The 25,095-nt window shown below is 45.8% G+C and overlaps 1 protein-coding gene and 1 pseudogene across 1 annotated transcript in view; both read right to left on the reverse strand.

Moving 5' to 3' along the window:
* Positions 1-25,095, reverse strand: part of LOC144481848 (tensin-2-like) — a 159,115-nt gene that overhangs the window by 75,566 nt on the left and 58,454 nt on the right. The gene's annotated exons all lie outside the window — the stretch shown is intronic.
* Positions 7,149-7,368, reverse strand: LOC144482044 (U2 spliceosomal RNA; annotated as a pseudogene).

Below are 25,095 nucleotides of genomic sequence, written 5' to 3' on the forward strand. Positions count from 1 at the left end.
ATAAACTCTTGTGTTCTGTTCATAGAACCTCATATATCCATCTCCAGGGCTTTAATAATACGGAAATTAAGCCCAGACAGAGAGCTCTTTCAGTTACACTGTGTTATGACTGACTCTCTCCACCTGACTTAGCTTTCATTCATATCTTCATTGAAAGAAGCTCCTAAAAAACTCCTCTCCAGGTAGCCTCCCTTTGTTAACCTCCAGATTTGATGATTTCAACATGATCCTGGCTGGTCTCCCATCTTCCACCTCCAGAGATTTCAACTCATCCAAAACTACCTGCATCTGAACTCACACCACATCTTGTTCACCCAGCACCCCTGTGCTCATTGACCTACATTTGGCTTCCAGTTCAGCAATGCCAATCCTTGTTTTTAAATCCCTCAATGGCCTTGCCCTCGTATCTCTGTAATCTCCTCCAGCCCCACAACCCTCCAAGATATCTGTGCTCCTCTATTTCTGGACTCTCGTGCATCCTCGATTCTAATTGCTCTACCCCCTTAAACCTGCCTCTTTGACCAAGCTTTTGGTCATCTGGCCTACTATCTCATGTAGCTCACTGTCAAATTTTGTACAATAATCACTGCTGTGAAGCATTGAGGGCCGTTTTGCTATGTTCAAGGTGCCATATAAATGGAAGGTGTTGTTGCATTTCTCTGAAGTACATTCTCTTTGGCATTCAATGGTAATAAAGTGGGAACCTATCCAGATCAATCACGTGAGGGGGTAAATAGTTGGATATTAGGAAGGGAACAGTTCGCTAGCCTGTCCCCAGGGACTTAGAGCTTGAGGGGTGCCACTCTGTATCAAGCATAGCTCTCCCACTCTTACCGCCTGCCAATTGGTGTGTTTGGAAGGATTTGCAGGTTGATACCCAACCTGTTTGGCAGCATTATGAACGCACTTTCCATGGCCATCAAGTCCCGGAGTAGGACTCAAAACTGGAGCATCAGGCTCAGAGGCAGGGAGGCTACCCACTGTGCCACAAGACCTCCCTTATGTGCTTGAGTTCTGAATTATGTGCTGAGAGTTTAGATTCTCTCGACACACTTTCTAGTAGTTGCAAGTTCACAACACAAAACTGGCCACAATCTGGTAATAATTGGGACTAAACTATTCTTTCCAACACCTCTTCCTTTTTGTACCCAGCCTCCCCCTGCCCCATGTCACCGTTTAATTCTGTCCTTTGTGTAGCACCAAACATACTTCTCTGAAACTTAAACCCCTCCAAAAATAAACACGGAAATGAACAGCAGAACATTTTCTTAAATTAAAGGGATCCACCTGCCAAGCTCTGAAACTTAACTTCTTCTGTGAAATGAGATCCTATTCATGGGAAGGAATTAAGAATCAAAAACAATATTTCAGATTTGAATCACCATTTGAAGTTTCAAAGTGTAAACAGGCACAGAGATGCACATCTTTGATTTATAAAGCAGCAATTTCACTCGAGCAATGGTGTGATGGCAAAACTAAACTATGATGTGGAGATGCCGGCGTTGGACTGAGGTAAGCACAGTAAGAAGTCTCACAACACCAGGTTAAAGTCCAACAGGTTTATTTGGTAGCAAATACCATAAGCTTTCGGAGCGCTGCCCCTTCGTCAGATGGAGTGGATATCTGTTCTCCAACAGTGCACAGAGACACAGAAATCAAGTTACAGAATACTAATTAGAATGCAAATCTCTACAGCCAGCAAGGTCTTAAAGGTACAGATAATGTGGGTGGAGGGAACATTAAACACAGGTTAAAGAGATGTGTATTGTCTCCAGACAGAACAGCTAGTAAGATTCTGCAAGATCAGGGGGAAAGCTGTGGGGGTTACTGATAATGTGACATAAATCCAACATCCCGGTTTAGGCCGTCCTCATGTGTGCGGAACTTGGCTATCAGTTTCTGCTCAGCGACTCTGCGCTGTCGTGTGTCGTGAAGGCCGCCTTGGAGAACGCTTACCTGAAGATCCAAGGCTGAATGCCCGTGACTGCTGAAGTGCTCCCGCACAGGAAGAGAACAGTCTTGCCTGGTGATTGTCGAGCGGTGTTCATTCATCCGTTGTCGTAGCGTCTGCATGGTTTCCCCAATGTACCATGCCTCGGGACATCCTTTCCTGCAGCGTATCAGGTAGACACTACGACAACGGATGAATGAACACCGCTCGACAATCACCAGACAAGACTGTTCTTTTCCTGTGGGGGAGCACTTCAGCAGTCACGGGCATTCAGCCTTGGATCTTCAGGTAAGCGTTCTCCAAGGCGGCCTTCATGACACACGACAGCGCAGAGTCGCTGAGCAGAAACTGATAGCCAAGTTCCGCACACATGAGGACAGCCTAAACCGGGATGTTGGATTTATGTCACATTATCAGTAACCCCCACAGCTTTCCCCCTGATCTTGCAGAATCTTACTAGCTGTTCTGTCTGGAGACAATACACATCTCTTTAACCTGTGTTTAATGTTCCCTCCACCCACATTATCTGTACCTTTAAGGCCTGGCTGGCTGTAGAGATTTGCATTCTAATTAGTATTCTGTAACTTGATTTCTGTGTCTCTGTGCACTGTTGGAGAACAGATATCCACTCCATCTGATGAAGGGGCAGTGCTCCGAAAGCTTATGGTATTTGCTACCAAATAAACCTGTTGGACTTTAACCTGGTGTTGTGAGACTTCTTACAAAACTAAACTAAGCAGAGAGCAGAGATTAATCAGTACCTCCAGCTCCTTTTAATTCACAACAATATGTAAAGTAAATGGTTCTGGTTTTGTCCCCAAGTTAAAAACAGTAACGTTTTTTAAACCACTCATCAGTGAGTAGCTTGAGAAGACAGTCATGAATACAGTAGTGACAGAGCAGCTGGAAGGCTCATTTTCAAGGATGTTTTGTTCTGTTTTGTGCTTGTTCTTGGTGCTGTCACTATCAATTTCAATTGTCACTTGTGCCAAAGGCTGGAAGTTAATTGTGAAATCACTACATTTACAAATGTTCATTTCCGTTGCATGTTGCCTTTTTTTTAACTCATTCATGGAACAAGGCAATTTGTTTTTTTCTGTTATTTCACGGGATATGGGCATTGCTGGCTAGGCCAGCATTCATTGCCCATCCTTAATTACCCTTGAAGGTGGTGGTGAGCTGCCTTCTTGAACCGCTGCATCATGTGATGTTGGTACACCCACCGTGCTTGTGAGGGAGGGAGTTCCAGGATTTTGACCCAGCGACAGTGAAGGAACAGCAGGTATATTTCCAAATCAGGATGCTGTGTGGCATGGAGAACTTCCAGGTGGTGGTGTTCCCATGTATCTGCTGCCATTATCCTTCTAGGTGGAAAAGGTCGTGGGTTTGGAAGGTGCTGTCTAAGGAGCCTTGATGAGTTCTTGCAGTACATCTTGTAGATAGTACACACTGCTGCCACTGTGCATCGGTGGTGGAGGGAGTGAATGTTTAAGGCAAAGTCCTTTAATACTTGGAGAACAAAGAAACATTAGGAGTGATCGCAGGACAGTTTCTCATCATGGTATAGTTTTCAAATCACATTGCAAACCAGGCTAGTAGCTTTTATAATGGAAACCAATAGTTGGACCTTCATTGACATACACCAGCCAATCTGCAGGGTTGATGTGCTGTCAATTTACTGAGTGATAAGCAACAATTCTTTGTCATTTGAAGACCCACACTTTAAATTTTCAATGCATGTCTCACCATCGTAGGTCTTTGGTTTTTCTATTGTATTGGTCCTGCCTGTTGCCCTTCCAAATATTCTTCTGAATCCTCTAAATTCTCTTCTTGCACTGTGCATTCTCACTGAAACCACTTCACCCAGGCAGTGGTGATAATGTGGAACTCGTCACCACAGGGAGTGGTTGAGGTCAATAGCATAGTTTCATTTAAGGAGAAACAAGATAAAAGCACTGGGGAGGAAGAAATTGAAGGATATGGCGGCCGGATGTGTTATGTCTTGTGGTTCCCAGAGGTTTAAAATAATCTCACTTTGAAACTCAATTGCTGGAGCTTCATCAAATGCATTTCTCAGATCACACCATGTGCTGCAGGTTTACACATTATTAGTTCGATACACAGATTCACTAATTCAGTAGTGAATACCTCTGGATGTATACACAAGAACATATAGTTCCTAAATAATATTGGAATAGGACCATGGAACCATAGGAGCAGGAGTAGGCCATTCAGCATTTCACACCTGCTCTATCATTCAATGTGATCATGGTTGATCTGGTTGTAGTCTCAACTCCACTTTGCCTTCCCCCTGCCCCCGTAACCTTCGACTCCCTTGTCCTCCCTTAGGGTAAGGAGACCAAAACTGTACACAGTATTTCACCAGTTATTGATTCAAATTGTGAGAAAATTACATTTTAATAGGGTTGCCAACCCTCCAGGGTTGGCCTGGAGTCTGCAGTAATTAAATATCAAACTCCAGGACACTGCTGTGTGTGTTACCCTGGAGAAATATCATCAGGACGTTAAAAAGGATTTTTTAAAATCATTTTCTTTGAACATTTATTTTTACCAGATACAAATATATTGAAAACGTAGGGGGGGGGGGGGAAAGGCTGTTTGGCTGACAGTCAGTCATCATCCAATTATGTAATAAGTCTTTTTGCTTTCCAATTAGTGTAGGAAGGTCAGTACATCACAAGGATAGATGTGTTGGCTGACTAATGGCTGGAGAGTGGGGGAAAGTCATGTGATCAGACCTCCGGGAATAAATTTAATCACAGCTGCCAACTCTACCACATTCACCACAGTGACTGCCTTCCAAAAGTATTTGATTGGCTGTGAAATGTTTTGCGATGTTCTGAGGATGTGGTGAGTCTCCAAATACATGACTGATGTCTGCGTTAACATGAGCCCACTTATGTCTACAAATGGAATAACCTCAGGTGAATTATCTCGCACACTCTCAATCTGGACTGTACAACGAAGGACTTGGTGGATTCGTTTTCAATGGAATAATATAACAATGTAACAGAGTGAGATGAAGGAAGGGGTGGGAGGAATCTCATGCAAAGCATAAACAGCAGCATGGGCCAGTTGGGCCAAATGGCCTGCTTCTATGTCACATACACAGCTTAAAATTTAGATGTGTCACAGTCTCTCACTCTTGTCCCAATGTTCCTCAGGAACTCAAAACCAGATGTAAAAGATCCCAGTGCACTATTTTGAGTTCTCCCTTGGTCAATATTTATCCCTCAATCATGGTCAATAAAACAGATTATCTGACAATGATCACATTGTTGTTTATGGGAGCTTGCTGTATTTCCTACACTATAACAGTACCACACCTCTAAAAGTACTTATAGACTCTACAGTGCAGAAGGAGGTCATTTGGTCCATCGAGCCTGCACCGGCAACAGTCCCACCCAGGTCCTATCCCCGCAACCTCACATGTTTACCCTGCTAATCCTCCTGCCACTAAGGGGCAATTTATCATGGTCAATCAACCTAACCCACACATCTTTGCAGTTTAGGAGGAAACCGGAGCACCTGGAGGAAACCCACGCAGACACGGGGAGAATGTGCAAACTCTACACAGACAGTGACCCGAGGCCAGAATCGAACCCGGGTCCATGGCACTGTGAGGCAGCAGTGCTAACCACTGTGCCACCGTATTGCCCCTGTGCCACCCCTTAATGGGCTATAAACATTTTGCAATGCCCTGAGGTTCATCGAACTAGGGGTCACTGTTTAGTATTAAAAAGTAGCCCATTTAAAATGGAGATGAGGCAAAATATTTCTCTCTGAGGATGGTGAGTCTCTGGAACTCTCTTCCTCAAAAGGCAGTGGAAGCAGAGTTTTTAAGGCAGAGCTAAATAGATTCTTGGTAAGCAAGGGGGCGACAGGTTATCGAGGGTAGGAGGGATGCAGATTTGAGGTTACTACCAGATCAACCATGGTCTTATTAAAATGGCTGAAAGGGCTGAATGGCCTACTCCTTGTTTATATGTTCATATCTATTTCAATGAAGAGCAGCCAAACTGGATGGCATTCTAGCTCTGATCCCAGGCTCAGTGAACAGACACAGAGCACAATCTCATTGCTGGAAGATGATGATTAAGTTGCTGTTTTTCTGTTGGTGCACTCTTTAGACATGCACAACTTGGAATGACAACTATGAAAGACATGACTGAAAACCTCAAACAAACCTGCAGGGAGGCTGCAAAATATCCCCTTTGGAGAAAAAAAAATGGAGGCTTTCACAATGAACTCGGTCTCACACTCCACGTACAAAACCAATTTCTCTTTGGCCAAATGTACCAGCTCGAGATAAGATGTTAACATCAAACGCTGGTTCTGCCATAGCTGAAGTAATATGTCCAATTCTGCTCTGCACTTTAGGAAGGATGTGAAGGTGTTGGAGAGAGTGCGGAAAAGATTCATGAGAATGGTTGCAGGGATGAGGAATTTTAGTTATGATGATAGATTGGAAAAGTTGGGATTGTTCGCCTCAGAAAGGAGACAGTTGAGAGGAGATTTGATCGAGATTCTCAAAAATCATGAGGGACGTGGACAGAGTCGATAGGGAGAAACTGTTCCCATTGGTAGAAGGATTGAGATTTAATATGATTGGCATGAGAATCAAAGGTGACTTGTGGAAAAACTCTTTTATGCAGTAAGTGTTTAGGATCTGGAATGTACTGCCTGAGAGTGTGGTGGAGGCAGATTCAATCAGGGTTTTCAAATGGGAATTGGATAATTACCTGAAGAGAAAGAAGATGCTGGGCTACAGGGAAAAGGCAGGAGAGTGGGATGAGGGAGTTGTTGTTGCAGAGACAGCATGAACAAGACTGGCTGTATGGTATCTTTCGGTGTTGTAACTGCCCAATGATTGTACGATCCTCCCAGTGACTGCTGAAGTTGTTGTGTTAGACTAATTTCCAGGCTTTTGTGTCAATCCTTGCTCACTGATACCACTTTCCATCAGAGACCTAAACAAGGCCCAATTTTCTAATATTGAGTATATCGTTGACCAGTTCATTGACCATTTTCTCTGTTTCAAGGACTAAATCATTTTTTTTTAATACTTTTCCAATTCAATCAAATCAAATCCAATTCAGAGTCTCAACAAGTTGAGACATTTCAGATCCAGGCTGACAAGACAGGGCGAGCGACCAAACCACCCTGTCCTGGGCCTGATCTACATGAGCCAAGCTGATTGGAGAAGGGGGAGGTTCCTCCTCCAAGACTTGAGCTCATTTGCATCTTAGCCAAAAGGCCGAGATGCCGCTTTAAAAAATTGCTTCATATGAAACATATGAAGCTTCAGCGTAACCCAATGACCTCAACCAAGTGCGGCCGACCATGGGCTGCCGACCATACTACACTTGATCTTAGCCAAAAGGCCGAGAAGCGATGTGTGATAAACCGTGGCTTCATTTCTATAACTAATAATTGGCCGTCACCAAATGACATTCTCTTCAGCACCACTTCTTGTTTCCTGACTCAATGAGCTATGGGAGTGACATTATCACTAGGGAGTAAATATAGCCAGTCTACAGGGACTATGGGATCTCATTAAGCTTCCCTGATGAAAATAGCTATATTCAGCCTCAGTATTACACTCTTATGTATAACTTTTCCATGGAGCCAAATGCTTTCATGCCACATTCGACTCCATATTCGGGGGTGTTCCTTATGTGAACAGCAACTGAAATATTTCTCTCCCTTGGGGTGTCAGTAATTTTTGCTCTGGGAAAGTATTTTGCTTTGGAGTGGCCGATTCGCAAACAAAGGAGGACGTGAACAGCCTCCCCACCTCCTCTCAGTTGTAGGGAAACAGCTTTCCCCATAACCAGACAAGCTTCAGTAATGTAACATATATTGCTGGGCTGGTTGTTGGCTCGCGTCAAGCACCAACCCCCCTCCCTCCTCCTCCGTCATGTACCTCACCCTCCTCCCTCCCCCACCTCCTCCTCCTCCGTCCTCTTCCACTCCCTTTCTGTCTTCCTATTCCTCCTCCCACCTCCTTCCTCCCCACTCCTCCACTTGGCTCCCTCCTCCCCTTCCTGTTCCTCCACCTCCTCCTACCCCTCTCTGCCTCCCCCTCCTCCACTTCTCCCCTCTCCCCCACCTCCACTTCTACCCTCCTGCTGCTCCACTCACCCCTTCCTCCACTTCTACCCTCCCCTACTCCCCTCACCCCATCCCCTACCTCTCCCCTCCCCTCCACCCCGTCCCTCCTCTCTCCTCACCCCTGCCTTCCTCCCAGTTTCCCCTTTCCTCCTTTCCCCTCCCCTCCCCACCTCTTTCCTTCTCCCCATCCCCTTCCTCCTCCCTCTCCTCTCCCTCACCACTCCCCCTGCATCCACCCCTCTCTCTACCCCCATCTCAAAGCACCAGTAAAAGCCTGAGGTGACAAAGTCACAGTGTATTGAGAATGCTTTTTCCAAAGGATTCGAACAAATTGCCATTTCTTGCCTCAGGAAATGACCTGTACAGCCAACAGGAAGAGAAAAAGGTCACCAATCTCATTTTGCTCTCAAATCGGATGTAATTCACCCAACGATGGATTCTATTTACCCTCCTAATGAGGGAGCGGTTCTACAAACCTTCTTCCTGTCCTGCCCAAAGTTAAACCAAGCAGAGTTTCAGGATATCGTAACACTCAGGCCTCCATTGTTCACCCAGCTTGATTTGCGCCAATTTTCTTCTGTCCTCAGACCAAGGTTCTGCCTGTTGCCACAGTTACAGTTGCATGGGTGCCAGCAGCCGTGCTGTAGCTCACTGCTCCACTTTTGAGCCTACAGACAGTGAATTCTCAGTAGATTATATTTGCCCTTGGAGGCTGTCACAGCTAGAACTGATCCTTGCCTACCAAAAAGGAGTCACTAGATAGCAAGGAGGAGCAATAACCCTTGCTAATTTTCTCACCTAACCCTCTCTCCCTCTATAACCCAGGGGCTGCTGATTCCAACTGCAATGTCTCAATTACTCCCAGTTTAGATCCCCTACACCAGGAAAAGTCGTAAATGAAGCTATGACGTTCTGATGTGGACCCTGAACTTTCTTAGGCAACCTAGCTGGCAAGAAGGGCCATTCTGGAAGTATGCACACACACACACACACACACACCCCCCCCATATGAATCAAAAAACTTTACTGAGAACTGGGGCAATGCGAACCAAAAGAACACTGATATTCAAGATGTCCGTCAAGGGTGAGACATGATAATTGTGACTCTCTAAAGTAGGAGCTCCCATTAATAGCTAACAAAAAGAACAATTGGTCAATCTATTATTGGCGATACCAGATGAGGGAGGAATGTTGACCAAGACACCAGGAGAATTCTATTAGACTGAGTGGAAACTCCAATTTGAAAATCTCGAAATGACAGCTTGATATGGCCCAGTGGGTAGCGCTCGTCTCCAAGTCAGAATGTTGCAGGAACAACAATCTAGGCTAATGCTCTTCAGTGCAGTACTGAGAGGGTGCTGCACTGTCAGAGGTGCTGCCTTTCAAATGAGATGTTAAATTGAATGGATGTCTCAGATGGATATAAAAGCTCCCAGAGCACCATTTCAAAAAGTAGGGGATGTGATCCCTGGTATTTTGGCCAATATTTATCTCTCAATAAACATCACAAAAACACAGATTATCTGGGTCATCTTCGCATTGTTGCTTGTGGGATCTTGCTATGTGCAAGTTGGCTGCCACATTTCTAACATTCCAACATTCAAAAAAGTACTTTATTAGCTGTAAAATGCTTTGGGATGTTGTGAAAGGCACTACATAAATGCAATCATAGAACTATAGGAATCCCTACAGTGCAGGAGGCCATTTGGCCCATCAAGTAAGAAACTCTCTGACAGAGCGAGCATCTTACCCAGGCCCTCATTGCGTCTTGGAAGTGCAGCAGAGAGGGAGAGATTCGCGAGAGGAGTGCTGCGGGTAAGCGCTGTTATTTTTAACTTACTTTTTCGCGGGTTTTTTCTTTAAAAATATCTAAACCCGGAAGTGGTCGCGCAGGGAGGTCTGGGAGAGAGAGATTTTTTTTTCCCCAATAAATTGGAACAGAGAGGAATCCCGATACTCTACACTTGCAGAGTATCCCACCCTCCCTCCTCCTCTAACCTAAAAAAAAGACCCAGTGAGAGCAGGGCTTTGGAGAAAACAGGAGGAGGAAAGGTAAGTTTAAAATTTTCATTCACTTTTTTTTTCCCTGTGTGTTTAAAGGGGCAATTATGAGTGTGAGGCCAGTATGTTGTTCCCAATGTAGGATGTGGGAGGTCCTGGAGGCTCCTAGCCTCCCGGACGACCATATCTGTGCTGGGTGTGTTGAGCTGCGGTTCCTAAGGGACCATGTTAGGGAACTGGAATTGCAGCTCGAGGACCTTCGCCGGGTTAGGGATAGTGAGGAGGTCATTGACAGGAGCTATCAGCAGGTGGTCACACCGAGACCACGGGAGGAGGGTAACTGGGTAACAGTGAGGAAGGAGAAAGCTCAGTTGATGGTGAGCACCCCGGTGGATGTGCCCCTTAATAATAAGTACTCCTGTCTGAGTACTACTGGGGTGGACAGCCCACCTGGGGGAAGCAGCGGTGGCAGTGTCTCTGGAGCTGAGCCTGGCCCAGTAGTGCAAAAGGGTAAGGAAAGGAGGGTAGTGCTAATTGGGGACTCTACGGTGAGGGGGTCAGATAGGCGTTTTTGCGGACACAGACGGGACTCTCGGATGGTGGTTTGTCTCCCTGGTGCAGGGGTCCGGGATGTCTCTGGTCGAGTCCCAGAAATCCTGAAGGGGGAGGGAGAGGAGCCGAAGGTCGTGATGCATATAGGTACTGCTGACATAGGTAGGAAGAGGGAAGGGGTCATGAAAAGAGAATATAGGGAGTTAGGTAGACAGCTGAGAAAGAGGAATGCAAAGGTAGTAATCTCGGGATTGCTGCCTGTGCCGCGGGAGAGTGAGAACAGGAATCGGTGGAGAATGAATGCGTGGCTGAGGGACTGGAGCAAGGGACAAGGATTTGGGTACTTGGATCATTGGGACCTCTTTAGGGGCAGGTGTGACCTGTTTAAAAAAGACGGGTGGCACTTGAATCCCAGGGGGACCAATATCCTGGCGGGAAGGTTGGCTAAGGCTACTGGAGAGACTTTAAACTAGAAAGGTTGGGGGGAGGGAATCGAAATGAGGGGACTGAGAGCGAGGAGGTTAGCTCGCAAATAGATAAGGAATGTAAACAGGGTAAGAGGGAGGTTAGACGAGTGATGGAGAAGGGAAGTGCTCAGGCTGAAGGTCTGAGATGTGTCTATTTTAATGCCAGGAGTGTAGTGAATAAAGTGGATGAGCTTAGAGCGTGGATTGCTGCTTCGAATTGTGATGTGGTGGCCATTACGGAGACTTGGATGTCTCAGGGACAGGACTGGGTGCTTCAGGTGCCGGGTTTTAGATGTTTCAGGAAGGACAGGGAGGGAGGCAAGAGAGGGGGGGGAGTGGCACTGTTGATCAGGGATAGTGTCACGGCTGTAGAGAAGGTGGACGCCGTGGAGGGATTGACTACGGAGTCTCTGTGGGTGGAGGTTAGGAACAGGAAGGGGTCGGTAACGTTGCTGGGTGTTTTCTATAGGCCGCCCAATAGTAACAGAGATGTTGAAGAGCAGATGGGGAAACAGATCCTGGAGAGATGTAGGAATAACAGAGTTGTCATGATGGGAGATTTTAATTTCCCAAACATAGATTGGAATATCCCTAGGGCTAGGGGTTTGGATGGAGAGGAGTTTGTTAGGTGTGTCCAGGAGAGTTTCCTGACACAGTATGTGGATAAGCCTACTAGAGGAGAGGCTGTACTTGATCTGGTGCTGGCTAATGAACCTGGACAGGTGGAGGATCTCTCGGTGGGTGAGCATCTTGGGGATAGCGATCATAATTCTATCTCCTTCACGATAGCATTGGAAAGAGATAGGATCAGGCAGGCTAGGAAAGTGTTTCTCTGGAGTAAAGGGAAATACAGTGTCATCAGGGAGGAAATTAGACGGGTAAATTGGAAGGAGGCATTCTTGGGGAAAAGTACCGAAGGAAAGTGGAGGATTTTCAAGGAATGTTTGTCTGGAGCTCTGCATGACAACGTTCCGATGAGACAGGGGGGTGTTGGTAGGGTACGGGAACCGTGGTGCACGAAGGTTGTGATGAACCTGGTGAATAAGAAAAGAGAGGCGTACAGAAGGTTCAGAGAGCTAGGAGGTGTTAAGGATTTAGAGGAGTATACGGGATGTAGGAAGGAGCTTAAGAAGGAAATTAGGAGAGCGAGAAGGGGTCATGAGAAGGCCTTGGCGGGTAAGATTAAGGAGAATCCCAAGGCTTTCTACAAATATGTCAAGAGTAAAAGGATGAGATGTGAAGGCATAGGACCCTTAAAAGGTGAAGGGAGAAAAGTTTGTGCGGAACCGTTAGAAATGGCGGAGCTGCTTAATGAATACTTTACCTCGGTATTCACGGTGGAAAGGGATCTGGGTGGTTGTACTGCTGGTTTGCGGTGGACAGAAAGGATCGAGCATGTGGACATAAAGAAAGAGGATGTGTTGGAACTATTGAATGGCATCAAGGTTGGTAAGTCGCCGGGACCGGATGGGATGTACCCCAGGTTACTGTGGGAGGCGAGGGAGGAGATTGCGGAGCCTTTGGCGATGATCTTTGCATCGTCGATGGAGACGGGAGAGGTTCCGGAGGATTGGAGGATTGCAGATGTGGTCCCTATATTCAAGAAAGGGAACAGGGACAGCCCGGGAAATTACCGACCGGTGAGTCTAACCTCAGTGGTTGGTAAGTTGATGGAGAGGATCCTGAGAGACAGGATTTATGATCATCTAGAGAAGTTTAGTATGATCAAAAGTAGTCAGCACGGCTTTGTCAAGGGCAGGTCGTGCCTTACGAGCCTGGTTGAGTTCTTTGAAAATGTGACCAAACACATTGACGAAGGAAGAGCGGTGGATGTGGTCTATATGGACTTCAGCAAGGCGTTCGATAAGGTCCCCCATGCAAGACTTCTTGAGAAAGTGAGAGGGCATGGGATCCAAGGGGCTGTTGCCTTGTGGATCCAGAACTGGCTTGCCTGCAGAAGGCAGAGAGTGGCTGTGGAGGGGTCTTTCTCTGCATGGAGGTCAGTGACCAGTGGAGTGCCCCAGGGATCTGTTCTGGGACCCTTGCTGTTTGTCATTTTCATAAATGACCTGGATGAGGAAGTGGAGGGATGGGTTGGTAAGTTTGCTGACGACACCAAGGTAGGTGGTGTTGTGGATAGTTTGGAGGGATGTCAGAAGTTGCAGCGAGACATAGATAGAATGCAAGACTGGGCGGAGAAGTGGCAGATGGACTTCAACCCGGATAAGTGTGTGGTGATCCATTTTGGCAGATCCAATGGGATGAAGCAGCAGTATAATATGAAGGGTACCATTCTTAGCAGTGTAGAGGATCAGAAGGACCTTGGGGTCCGGGTCCATAGGACTCTTAAATCGGCCTCGCAGGTGGAGGATGCGGTCAAGAAGGCGTACGGCGTACTGGCCTTCATTAATCGAGGGATTGAGTTTAGGAGTCGGGAGATAATGCTGCAGCTTTATAGGACCCTGGTTAGACCCCACTTGGAGTACTGCGCGCAGTTCTGGTCACCTCATTACAGGAAAGATGTTGAAGCCATTGAAAGGGTGCAGAGGAGATTTACAAGGATGTTGCCTGGATTGGGGGGCATGCCTTATGAGGATAGGTTGGGGGAGCTTGGTCTCTTCTCCCTGGAGAGACGAAGGATGAGAGGCGACCTGATAGAGGTTTACAAGATGTTGAGAGGTCTGGATAGGGTAGACTCTCAGAGGCTATTTCCAAGGGCTGAAATGGTTGCTACGAGAGGACACAGGTTTAAGGTGCTGGGGGGTAGGTACAGAGGAGATGTCAGGGGTAAGTTTTTCACTCAGAGGGTGGTGGGTGAGTGGAATCGGCTGACGTCGGTGGTGGTGGAGGCAAACTCGTTGGGGTCTTTTAAGAGACTTCTGGATGAGTACATGGGATTTAATGGGATTGAGGGCTATAGATAGGCCTAGAGGTGGGGATGTGATCGGCGCAACTTGTGGGCCGAAGAGCCTGTTTGTGCTGTGGCTTTCTATGTTCTATGTTCTATGTTCTATCCCTGTAACCTCACATAATCACCCTGCTAATCCACCTAACCTACACATCTTTGGACACTAAGGGGCAATTTAACATGGCCACTACATCTAACCTGCACATCTCCGGACTGTGGGAGGAAACCGGAGCACCTGGAGGAAAGCCACGCAGACATGGGGAGAACGTGCAGACTCCGCACAGTCACCCAAGACCGGAATTGAACCCGGGTCCCTGGCGTTATGAGGCAGCAGTGTTAACCACTGTGGCACCGTGCCACAAGTCTTTCTTTAACACTTAAGTGCTTTGACATTCCTTTCTCCGCTGTTTTAACGGCACCAACAGCCAATGTACTTTATCATCAGCGCACTCGAGGCTTTTTCTGAGAGGCTGAAAGAGGATTTGCTTTCAGTGGGGCAAATAAACAATCTTAAGCTTTTGACATTTCTTGACTTCTCATCTGTCTGATTGTTTTCAACCTTTCCCAGGAGCCTCAGGATGGGCTTTGGCCCTTCATCAAGTTTTCTCGCGTAAAAAACAGCAAGGTTTGCTGTCCAATGACACATTGTATTGGATACAGTGCTTTCATCACACAGCTTGGGGTGCAGTATCTCCAACAAAGACACTGAATCAAAATTATAGATGGTCAGGGAATAATTACAGAAGATGGAGTGACAGTGCACATGCCAAGACCAGTAAAGAGTCTGGTAAACATGTGTCCTTAACTTTTGACAGTCAGTTATTCTTCATTCTTCATACAAGGACTATTTTGTCCTCCTTTGTGGCGATAGCAAACAGCCAAGAGCATACATGGGGTGAGAAGGCTGCACAGGAGGAGGAGGTGTCTGCAATGGAGCGGCTAAGAAGCACAGGAGAACCATAAGTATGGAATTAGAGGCTATTTCATCAAAAGAAAGGCATTTTATTTAAATCAGTCATTGTGAAGCGCTGCTTACTGAGCTATATGCAATTCACTTTTGCAGGTCAGTTTTTCTGAGTTTGTAGGTGTAGCAAGGCTTCCAGCAGCAGGTGGCAAGGTTGGGGGACTGCACTGAGCAAGGGAACTGTTCGGCCCTTGTGGGCCCTTCCCTGTAGGGAGCAGTGTCTTTGACAAGCTGAGGGGTGAAGCCAGAAGCTATGAGACAAGAGAAGGAGAGAAAGAGAGAGACAAGGAAAACAGGACTGCAGCCAGGAGCTGGGCAGCAGAACAAGCTTGGTGAGTGACTGTGTTGAGGAGCTGAGGCCCCGAATAGGACAGAGATCTGGGGCATCGGCAGTGAATATTCTTTGTAAATAGTTTGTCTGTTGGAATTATACTTTCCCTTAAGTTTGATACTGCTCTGATGCCAATGGAATTAACGAACCTCGTTTTATAACCTTTGTGCAGTCTGTGTGCTTAAATCACAGTGCGATAGTCCAAAGATGTGCGGGTTAGGTTGATTGGCCATGCTAAAATTGCCCCTTAGTGTCCTGAGATGCGTAGATTAGAGGGATTAGTGGGTAAAATATGTAGGGATATGGGGGTAGGGCGTGGGTGGGATTGTGGTCAGTGCAGACTCGATGGGCCGAATGGCCTCTTTCTGCACTGTACGGTTTCTATGATTTCTATGATATGCTGGGAGTGTAGCATTGATCAGCCTTTTTATCTGCTTAAACCCCAATATTGTTGGTTGCTCTCCCAACTTGCCTCCAAGAGTGAGGTGAGTGGGCTGTGCCCTGCAGGGAGAAAGTCCACATTTGAGTAGGCTGTGTGGATTTCTCAGCGGTTTGGTTTGGGAACATGGGTTTTCCCTACGTGTCCAATAGTTGCCTGACCAAAAAGAAAAACACCTTCCAGTGTGTTGAGCTACTAAGTGGCAAGAGAAAAGAAAGAGACTTGCATTTATGTAATGCCTTCCACAATCACTGGATGTCCCTACGTGCTTCACAGCCAACAAAGTACTTACAGAAGCATAGTCATTGTTGTAATGTAAGAAACGCTGCAGCCAATTTGTGCACAGCAAGAGTCCACAAACAGCAATGTGACAATGACCCAAATAATCTGCTTTTGTGATGTTGATTGAGGGATAGATATTGGCCAGGACACCAGGGAGAACCCTTCTTCAAAATAGAGTAATGGGATCTTTTACAGCTACCTGGGGTCAAACGAGGAGGTCTCAGCCGAAAGGCAGCACCTCTGACAGTCCAGTACTGACACTCAGTACTGCACTGAGTGTCAGCCTGGATTGGCGTTTTTGCAACCTTCTGATTGAAAGGTGAGAGTGCTACCCACTGAGCCATGGGTGACACCAGGAGCCCAGAAACTCCTTGGTGAAGTTAAGTAGTCCAACTGTTCACATTGTGTGGATCTTTTACGATCAACTCCCATCTCATTAGTGAAGCCTGACTGCAAAATTTTTCAGAGCTCCTATTTGAAGTATATTTGCCTTGCCCTAAGCTCAGCTTTGTCTGTGGCTACTTGTATCTGGTACCATTACTTCAGAAGCCATCCTTAGTTGCTGTTTATTTGTGCATTGTGCTGTACATATTTTATGTCTCTTTGCCCTCGACTCACACTCTTTTTCCCGGCTTGGCTGGAATTTCTCATATCCCGTCGTCCAATCTGCTCGCTGCTTAATATTGTCACCGGAGAAACTAAGAAAGAAATATGAATCTTCCCAGCGGAGTGCAGATCCCTCTGCAGACTGAGGCTCCGGCCTCTGGTGCTGCTTATGCAAGCTCATCTACCCACAGCATTCATCCACTGAGTCAGCAATATAAGCTGATACAGACAGTGAAAGATAATTGGTCTTGTTCTGAAGAAGAGTCATTAAGAGGGCAGGTGGTGCTGAGGCCAAGATGTCCCCTCTGGGGGGAAAAGTGGAAGTTCAAGGAGCATTGGCATGTTTTCTTCCATTAAAGGCCGCTATTGTTATTGTTGCCCACCCAACACGGACAGCAGACATGTTAATCACACTGCTCTTATACACTGGCTCAATCATTCACCAGGATTTTCACATCAAACCTGTGGGAGCTGCAACTGCCACAACGTCTAAAACAAAACCTTGCTGAAAACTTTTTTCACTGCAAGATGTGCATTTCAAATCTTTGCTGAAGGAAAACACGAGGATTCCTGAGTTTCTGCTAGTTTCCATTATGTAAAAGGAGGCCAAGATGAGTATCACACAGCACAATACATTCGCCCTTGTCCCTCACTCTCCCCTCACTTCAGCCTCCATACTAATCCCTGCTCACCCACTCAAGAAGTTTAACACCATCCAGAATAAAGCAGTCCAGTCACAAACATTCACTCCTTCCACCACCGACACAAAGTAGCAGCAGGGTGTACCATCTACAAGATGCACTGCAGGAACTCACCAAGGTTCCTTCGACAAAACCTTCCAAACCCATGACCGCTACCATCTAGAAGGACAAGAGCAACAGATACATGGGAGGACTACCACCTGCAAGTTCCACTCCAAGCCACTCACCATCCTGCTTCACCATCATTGGGTTTAAATCCTGGAACTCCCTCCCTAACAGCATCGTGGGTGTACCTACACCACATGGACTGCAGCAATTCTAGCAGGCAGCTCACCACCACCATCACAGATTTTCACAGTAACTTCATTGCAGTGTTAATGTAGGCCTACTTGTGACACTAATAAAAACTTCCAACTTCTCAAGGGGCAACTAGGAATGGGCAACAAATGCTGACCTAGCCAGTGACACCCATGTGTCCTGTGAATAATTGAAAAACCACCCCCTGCCACTCCACTCACCCCTCCCCACTTATCCTTGTGCACCACATAGGTATGTTTGCTTTGACCTAATGACACGCTATTTTCATTTCTCAGTGTTAATATTTTTTGGGTCAATTTGTCTGGAAACCAAAGCTGACAGGATAGCAGATCGAGGAAATTATTTTTTCTCTGTTTTAATATTAAGTGCTGACAGTAACAGTATAGATATCACCCTCCATTTTGTGAGCTTAAAAGAATAAAGAACACCATGACCTCTTCACAATCTTTCAATCCTCACTGCAAACTATTGCCAATTGATGTCAATTTGTCACTTATCGCTTTGCCTTAGGCACTGACCCAGAAGGAACTGGGTTAAGACTCAATTCCTGACCATCAATGCAAGGAGCCTGCTACCCTCAGATTTTGGGCTGGATTTGATCTCGATCTAGGTTACCAATGCGAAAGAACGGATAAAACACCATCGTGTCATCCAATCACGTAAAGATAAAAAACAGGAGCAGGATTAGGCCATTCAACCCATTGAGCCTGCTGTGCCATTCAATATGATCATGGTTGATCCTCTATCTCAATGCCATGCTGCCACATTCTTCGTATACTTCTTCCCAATCCCTATTCCTGGACCTTTAATGAAGCCCTACCACTCACTATTAAACACATTAAACACTTGTCTCCCTTCGTGTCTCTCAGTACTGCATGCTGAGAGACAGATCCTGGGTAGTCTGATCCATTCATACTGTGGTCAAATTTAAGACACAACATTCAATGACTGAAACATTTTTGTCAAGTGTATTGTAATGTGACTGTCACAATAAAAACTGGGACCAAACCATGCTCTGAAAATTACAAGTGGAGATTGTAGCAGGCATTGGTCAGCTATACAAAACCCTAGTTTGAGCTGCAGTGTTGTGAACAATTCTGTGCCGTTTGGAAGGATACACTGACCTTGGAGGGAGTGCAGTGTAGATCAGTGGTTCCCAACCGGTGTGCTGTGGCACACTGAAGACAAAGGTTCCACACAAAAAGTGAAAACTCAAAAAGGGCACAAAAACCCTGGGAGAAGCGAGAGAGGTTTAAAAGAAAAACAGGTGAGAGGACAGGGAGAAGTTAAAAACAAAGTTCCCAGTGAGGGAAGATGACAGAGAAAATAAGGAGGTGTGCTTCATTTTTTTTTATATAGAGGTGTGCCATGACATATAAAAGGTTGGGAACCACTGGTGTAGATTTACCAAAATGGTACCTGGACTCCAGGAGTTAAATTACAAGGAGAGGTTGCACAACTCAGTGTTCCCTGCAATTTAGAAGTTCTGGAGTGATTGGATCAGTTTGCAAGGTATTAAGAGGAATCAATAGGTTAAATGTTGGGAAACTATACCCACTGGTTTGATTTGATTTATTATTGTCACATGTATTAACATACAGTGAAAAGTATTATTTCTTGCACGCTATACATGCAAAACATACCGTTCATAGAGAAGGAAACGAGAGAGTGCAGAATGTAGTGTTACAGTCATAGCTAGGGTGTAGATTAGATGTAGATGTAGGTTGGGGCACAGTTCAAAAATTAAAGCCATTCGGGGGTAAAATTAGGAAAACACTTCAAGCAAAAGATGAAAGCATTTTTTTTGCCACGTAAACCACCCTTCCAGCTGCCCACTTACCTCTAATGTTTATCTTGCTTATTGAGCCCTTGCTTTCTCCATTTTGCACACTGTACTGTTTATCCAACCTCTCAAGTAACTTGTTTTATTTCTCTCTGCTTATAATAGTCGAGGTTTTCCAAGAATTATTCGAGGCTCAATTAAAAAAAACAGGTTTCATGTACGATTTTAAACTGACCTCGTTCCTTAGTCATCTCCAAGAATGAAACTCCTCTGTGAGACATATTGCAGAACTGAAGGAGCGCCTTAAATTACAGCCCATATTTTATCAATTTATGAACACCGCTGGCTGCAAAACATCTTGTCACTGGCTCTATAATTCCAAAGGAAAGCCACGTGAAAGACCCCAACTTCATAGAATCCCTACAGTGCAGAAGGAGGCCATTCAGCCCACCGAGTATGCACCGACCACAATCCCACCCAGGCCCTATTCCTGCAACCCCTCATATTTACCCTGCTAATCCCCTGGCACTACGGTTAATTTATCATGGCCAATCAGCCTAATCCGCGCATCTTTGGAGTGTGGGAGGAAATCGGAGCACCCAAAGGAAACCCACGCAGACACGGGGAAAATGTGCAAACTCCACACAGACAGTCACCCGAGGCCGGAATTGAACCTGGGTTCCTGGCGCTGTGAGGTAGCAGTGCTAACCACTGTGCCGTCCACTGTATCTTAAAAACCATTTGTCAGGCCTAAAGCAACAATATTGTGGTTTGCTGCAGAATTATCATGGAACTCACTCGCAGTTAACTCTTCAATATTGGGAAACTTAATTTTGAGTGAAAAATGTCTGGGCCTCGATCCAGTTGCCACAGGAATAGACGGATACTCTGTCCAGTTCCAACAAATGTAATATCCACTTAGAGTAAAAACCTGAGTACTTATTTCCTTTGTTTTCCCACAAAGAGCAGCGCAATTTCAGAGCATTGAGAGAACACAACAGTATGTTCCATCTGGGCAGGAAGGAACAAAAATAATGCAGATTGTTCCATCTCTTTCAAGAGTGCTGCCAGCCAATTGTGGAACAATGCTAACAACAATATTGTGAAAAGCCTGCCAAACTATCAATGCACCCACCAACACAGAGACATCAAACTTGTAGCACAGAAACAGGCCATCAGCCCAACTGGTGTGCTTACGTGCCACAGGAACCTTCTCCCACCCCAACTTGATCTAACTCCATTAGTCTGTGTTAGATATTAAAGTAAGAAGTTTAACAACACCAGGTTAAAGACCAACAGTTTTATTTGGTAGCAAAAGCCACACAAGCTTTCGGAGCTCTAAGCCCCTTCTTCAGGTGAGTGGGAATTCTGTTCACAAACAGAGCTTATAAAGACACAGACTCAATTTACATGAATAATGGTTGGAATGCGAATACTTACAACTAATCAAGTCTCTAAGAAACAAAACAATGTGAGTGGAGAGAGCATCAAGACAGGCTAAAAAGATGTGTATTGTCTCCAGACAAGACAGCCAGTGAAACTCTGCAGGTCCACGCAACTGTGGGCGTTACAAATAGTGGGACATGAACCCAATATCCCGGTTGAGGCCGTCCTCGTGTGTGCGGAACTTGGCTATCAGTTTCTGCTCAGCGACTCTGCGCTGTCGTGTGTCGCGAAGGCCGCCTTGGAGAACGCTTACCCGAATATCAGAGGCCGAATGCCCGTGACCGCTGAAGTGCTCCCCAACAGGAAGAGAACAGTCTTGCCTGGTGATTGTCGAGCGGTGTTCATTCATCCGTTGTCGCAGCGTCTGCGTAGTTTCCCCAATTTACCATGCCTCGGGACATCCTTTCTTGCAGCGTATCAGATAGACAACGTTGGCCGAATTGCAAGAGTATGTACCGTGTACCTGGTGGATGGTGTTCTCACGTGAGATGATGGCATCTGTGTCGATAAGCCATCCCCTATGGACAAGCCCTCCGTATACACAGGATCTGCTCGGATGAGGAGGATCGCAACAGACACCTCCAGACGCTGAAAGATGCCCTCATAAGAACAGGATATGGCGCTAGACTCATTGATCAACAGTTCCAACGCGCCACAGCGAAAAACCGCACCGACCTCCTCAGAAGACAAACACGGGACACAGTGGACAGAGTACCCTTCGTTGTCCAGTACATCCCCGGAGCGGAGAAGCTACGGCATCTTCTCCGGAGCCTTCAACATGTCATTGATGAAGACGAACATCTCGCCAAGGCCATCCCCACACCCCCACTTCTTGCCTTCAAACAACCGCACAACCTCAAACAGACCATTGTCCGCAGCAAACTACCCAGCCTTCAGGAGAACAGTGACCATGACACCACACAACCCTGCCACAGCAACCTCTGCAAGACGTGCCGGATCATCGACACAGATGCCATCATCTCACGTGAGAACACCATCCACCAGGTACACGGTACATACTCTTGCAACTCGGCCAACGTTGTCTACCTGATACGCTGCAAGAAAGGATGTCCCGAGGCATGGTACATTGGGGAAACTATGCAGACGCTGCGACAACGGATGAATGAACACCGCTCGACAATCACCAGGCAAGACTGTTCTCTTCCTGTTGGGGAGCACTTCAGCGGTCACGGGCATTCGGCCTCTGATATTCGGGTAAGCGTTCTCCAAGGCGGCCTTCGCGACACACGACAGCGCAGAGTCGCTGAGCAGAAACTGATAGCCAAGTTCTGCACACACGAGGACGGCCTCAACCGGGATATTGGGTTCATGTCACACTATTTGTAACTCCCACAGTTGCGTGGACCTGCAGAGTTTCACTGGCTGTCTTGTCTGGAGACAATACACATCTTTTTAGCCTGTCTTGATGCTCTCTCCACTCACATTGTTTTGTTTCTTAAAGACTTGATTAGTTGTAAGTATTCGCATTCCAACCATTATTCATGTAAATTGAGTTTGTGTCTTTATAAGCTCTGTTTGTGAACAGAATTCCCACTCACCTGAAGAAGGGGCTTAGAGCTCCGAAAGCTTGTGTGGCTTTTGCTACCGAATAAACCTGTTGGACTTTAACCTGGTGTTGTTAAACTTCTTACTGTGTTTACCCCAGTCCAACGCCGGCATCTCCACATCATTAGATATTAAAGTGCAGTTGTGAGAGATTGCAATAAAAAGTAGCAACTTTAAGAACAAACGACAGCTGGTCTGGTGTGGCAGGGATAGGGAGGGGTTTGCATTGAGGCAATAAATGTATGGGATATTTACAAAAGGGGATTTAAGGTTTGGCAGCTTTAATATCTAACACATTCTCCCTCTCCAATTCTGATGAAGAGCCAAAAGAACTCGAAATGTTAACTCTGCTTCCTTTCCTCACTCTTAGGTGAAGAGGTTTCTCCTGAATTCCTTATTGAATTTATTGGTGATGAGCTTCTATTTATGGCCCCCAGTTCTGGCCTTCCTAAAAGAGGAAACACATCTATGATTACCTTCTCAGACCTTGTAGCAAGTCACCTCACAGCCTTCTCTTTTCCAGAGAAAAGAGTCCCAGCCTGCTCAGCCTTTCCTGATGGGTATAATCTCTCAATTCTGTGATTATTCTTGTGTATTGTTCCCTGCACTTTCTCCAGTTCCCTTTTATCCTTTTGATAAGCTGGAGATCAGAACTATGCACAGCACAGTACCCCAAGTCTGGTTGAATTAAAATTTGATACAAGTTGAACATAAGTTCTCCTTTTAAAAGGAACAGTGTGATTTCCTTTTGACGGCTGCAGAAATCTGTGTTGCTCCTGCAATTTGTACATCGGTACCTCTAGATCCCTTTCTACCTCACTCGAATCCTTATTATCCCAACCAGTCAGTGAGCTCCTTCCTACCAAAATGTAACACCTCACACATATCAGTATTAAAGTTAATTTGCCATTTACACACCTATTCTGCAAATTTGTCTTGTATTTTGTTTCCATTTCCCACTGCATTCACTATACTTCCCAGTTTAGTGTCACCTACAACTTTTGAAATATTCAATTCCTGATAAAATCAAATTACTGCGGATGCTGGAAAACTTCAGCAGGTCTGGCAGCCTGGGTCATCTGGACTCGAAACGTCAGCTCTCGTCTCTCCTTACAGATGCTGCTAGACCTGCTGAGACTTTCCAGCATTTTCTCTTTTGCATTCAATTCCTGAGTTCAAATCACCCCTGTAAACAGTGAACAACATTGGAACACCACATCCTATCCTTTGCCAGACTGTGTAGCTACCTTTAACCCCAACTCTCTATTCTGCCACCAGCATGCAAGCCATCCTGCTCCCTGTTCTCCTGAGTCAAGAGTTAGCTATGCTGTACCTTCTCGAAAGCCTTTTGGAAGATTCAAGTCTATATCACATCAACGGCTTTAGATCCAGAGGCAAACTCACCAATGGTGCATCAAGCCAACTTCAGGAGAGCCAGCAGCTAGTTAAGAGAGCTACAAAGCTAACAAGGAACCAGCAAAGCACCCCCAATAGGCCTCGAAAACTGTTGTCCCAACAATGCCAAAGGAGCCACCAAAGAGCTCAAACGCCAACGAGAGATCCATCAAGAATCCCACCAAACCAACAAGGAAGCCACAAAAAGCTTCACCAAACCAGCAAGAAACTAAAACAACATTTGCTCTCCAAATGTTCTTTTTTTGTCAAGTTCCAATTTATTTCTGTCAAATCTACATTCAACCTTCTCAAAAGCATTGAAGATTGCGGCCAATTTATCAACACCCCCACACCACTGAAGGAGTTAACCAGTTGAAAATGATGAACCCCTCGATTCCTAGTATGATGAACACCTTTAGTGATCGCATTCTTCGATCTGAAATAGTTTATTTCAAAAGCCGGAGGAAGAGAAAGCTAAGTAAACTTTGCATCCAAGGTATTGTGGGCGACAAGCCATTTTATATCAACTGATGCTATCCAGTGCCAGCCACTGGGATCAGACACCGCTTTCTTCCGGCAGTTTGCCACAAAGGTTACTGAAGAATAGGTTTCAGCACATCGGCACAATACTGTAAATCACAAGTACGATATAAAGGAAATGGACATTTGAGAGTGATCACCAGGCCAGGCCAGAATCGAATCAGGGATTCAGATTGCATGAATCGCAAAAATGAAGGTGCTGCAGTTTAGAGCCAACAGCTGAGCCAGCAAGCAGAATCACAGCCTTGAAAATCACTTCCTATTTGGTTCATGTTTTACAACGTGGAATGTTATTCCTCATTTGGACCCTCTTATCCCTCCAAGCAGGTGTAAACTTTTGGCCAGCGCTCTGCGTGTTGTTGATATCCACACCCAGGGATCCTGATAGAATCGTCTCACCGAGCAGCAACTGTCGTCAATAATATAAATAATCATGAGGAATATTGCAGATAGCCATTATACAAACGTATGAATTGTAAGCAGTAGTAGGCCATTCGGCCCCTCAAGCCTGCTCTGCCATTTGATAAGATATGGCCAATCTGATTGTGGCCTCAATTCTACTTTTCTGCCTACTCCCGACACCCTTTGACTCCCTCGTCAATCAAGAATCTGTCCAACTCAGCCTTAAACATATTCAATCACTCTGTCTCCACTGTTCGTTGGGGAAGAGAATTCCAAAGACTCATGACCCTCAATTCTCTCACCTCCAT

The sequence above is a fragment of the Mustelus asterias genome, chromosome X, assembly GCF_964213995.1.
Source record: "Mustelus asterias chromosome X, sMusAst1.hap1.1, whole genome shotgun sequence".
Classification (NCBI taxonomy): domain Eukaryota; kingdom Metazoa; phylum Chordata; class Chondrichthyes; order Carcharhiniformes; family Triakidae; genus Mustelus; species Mustelus asterias.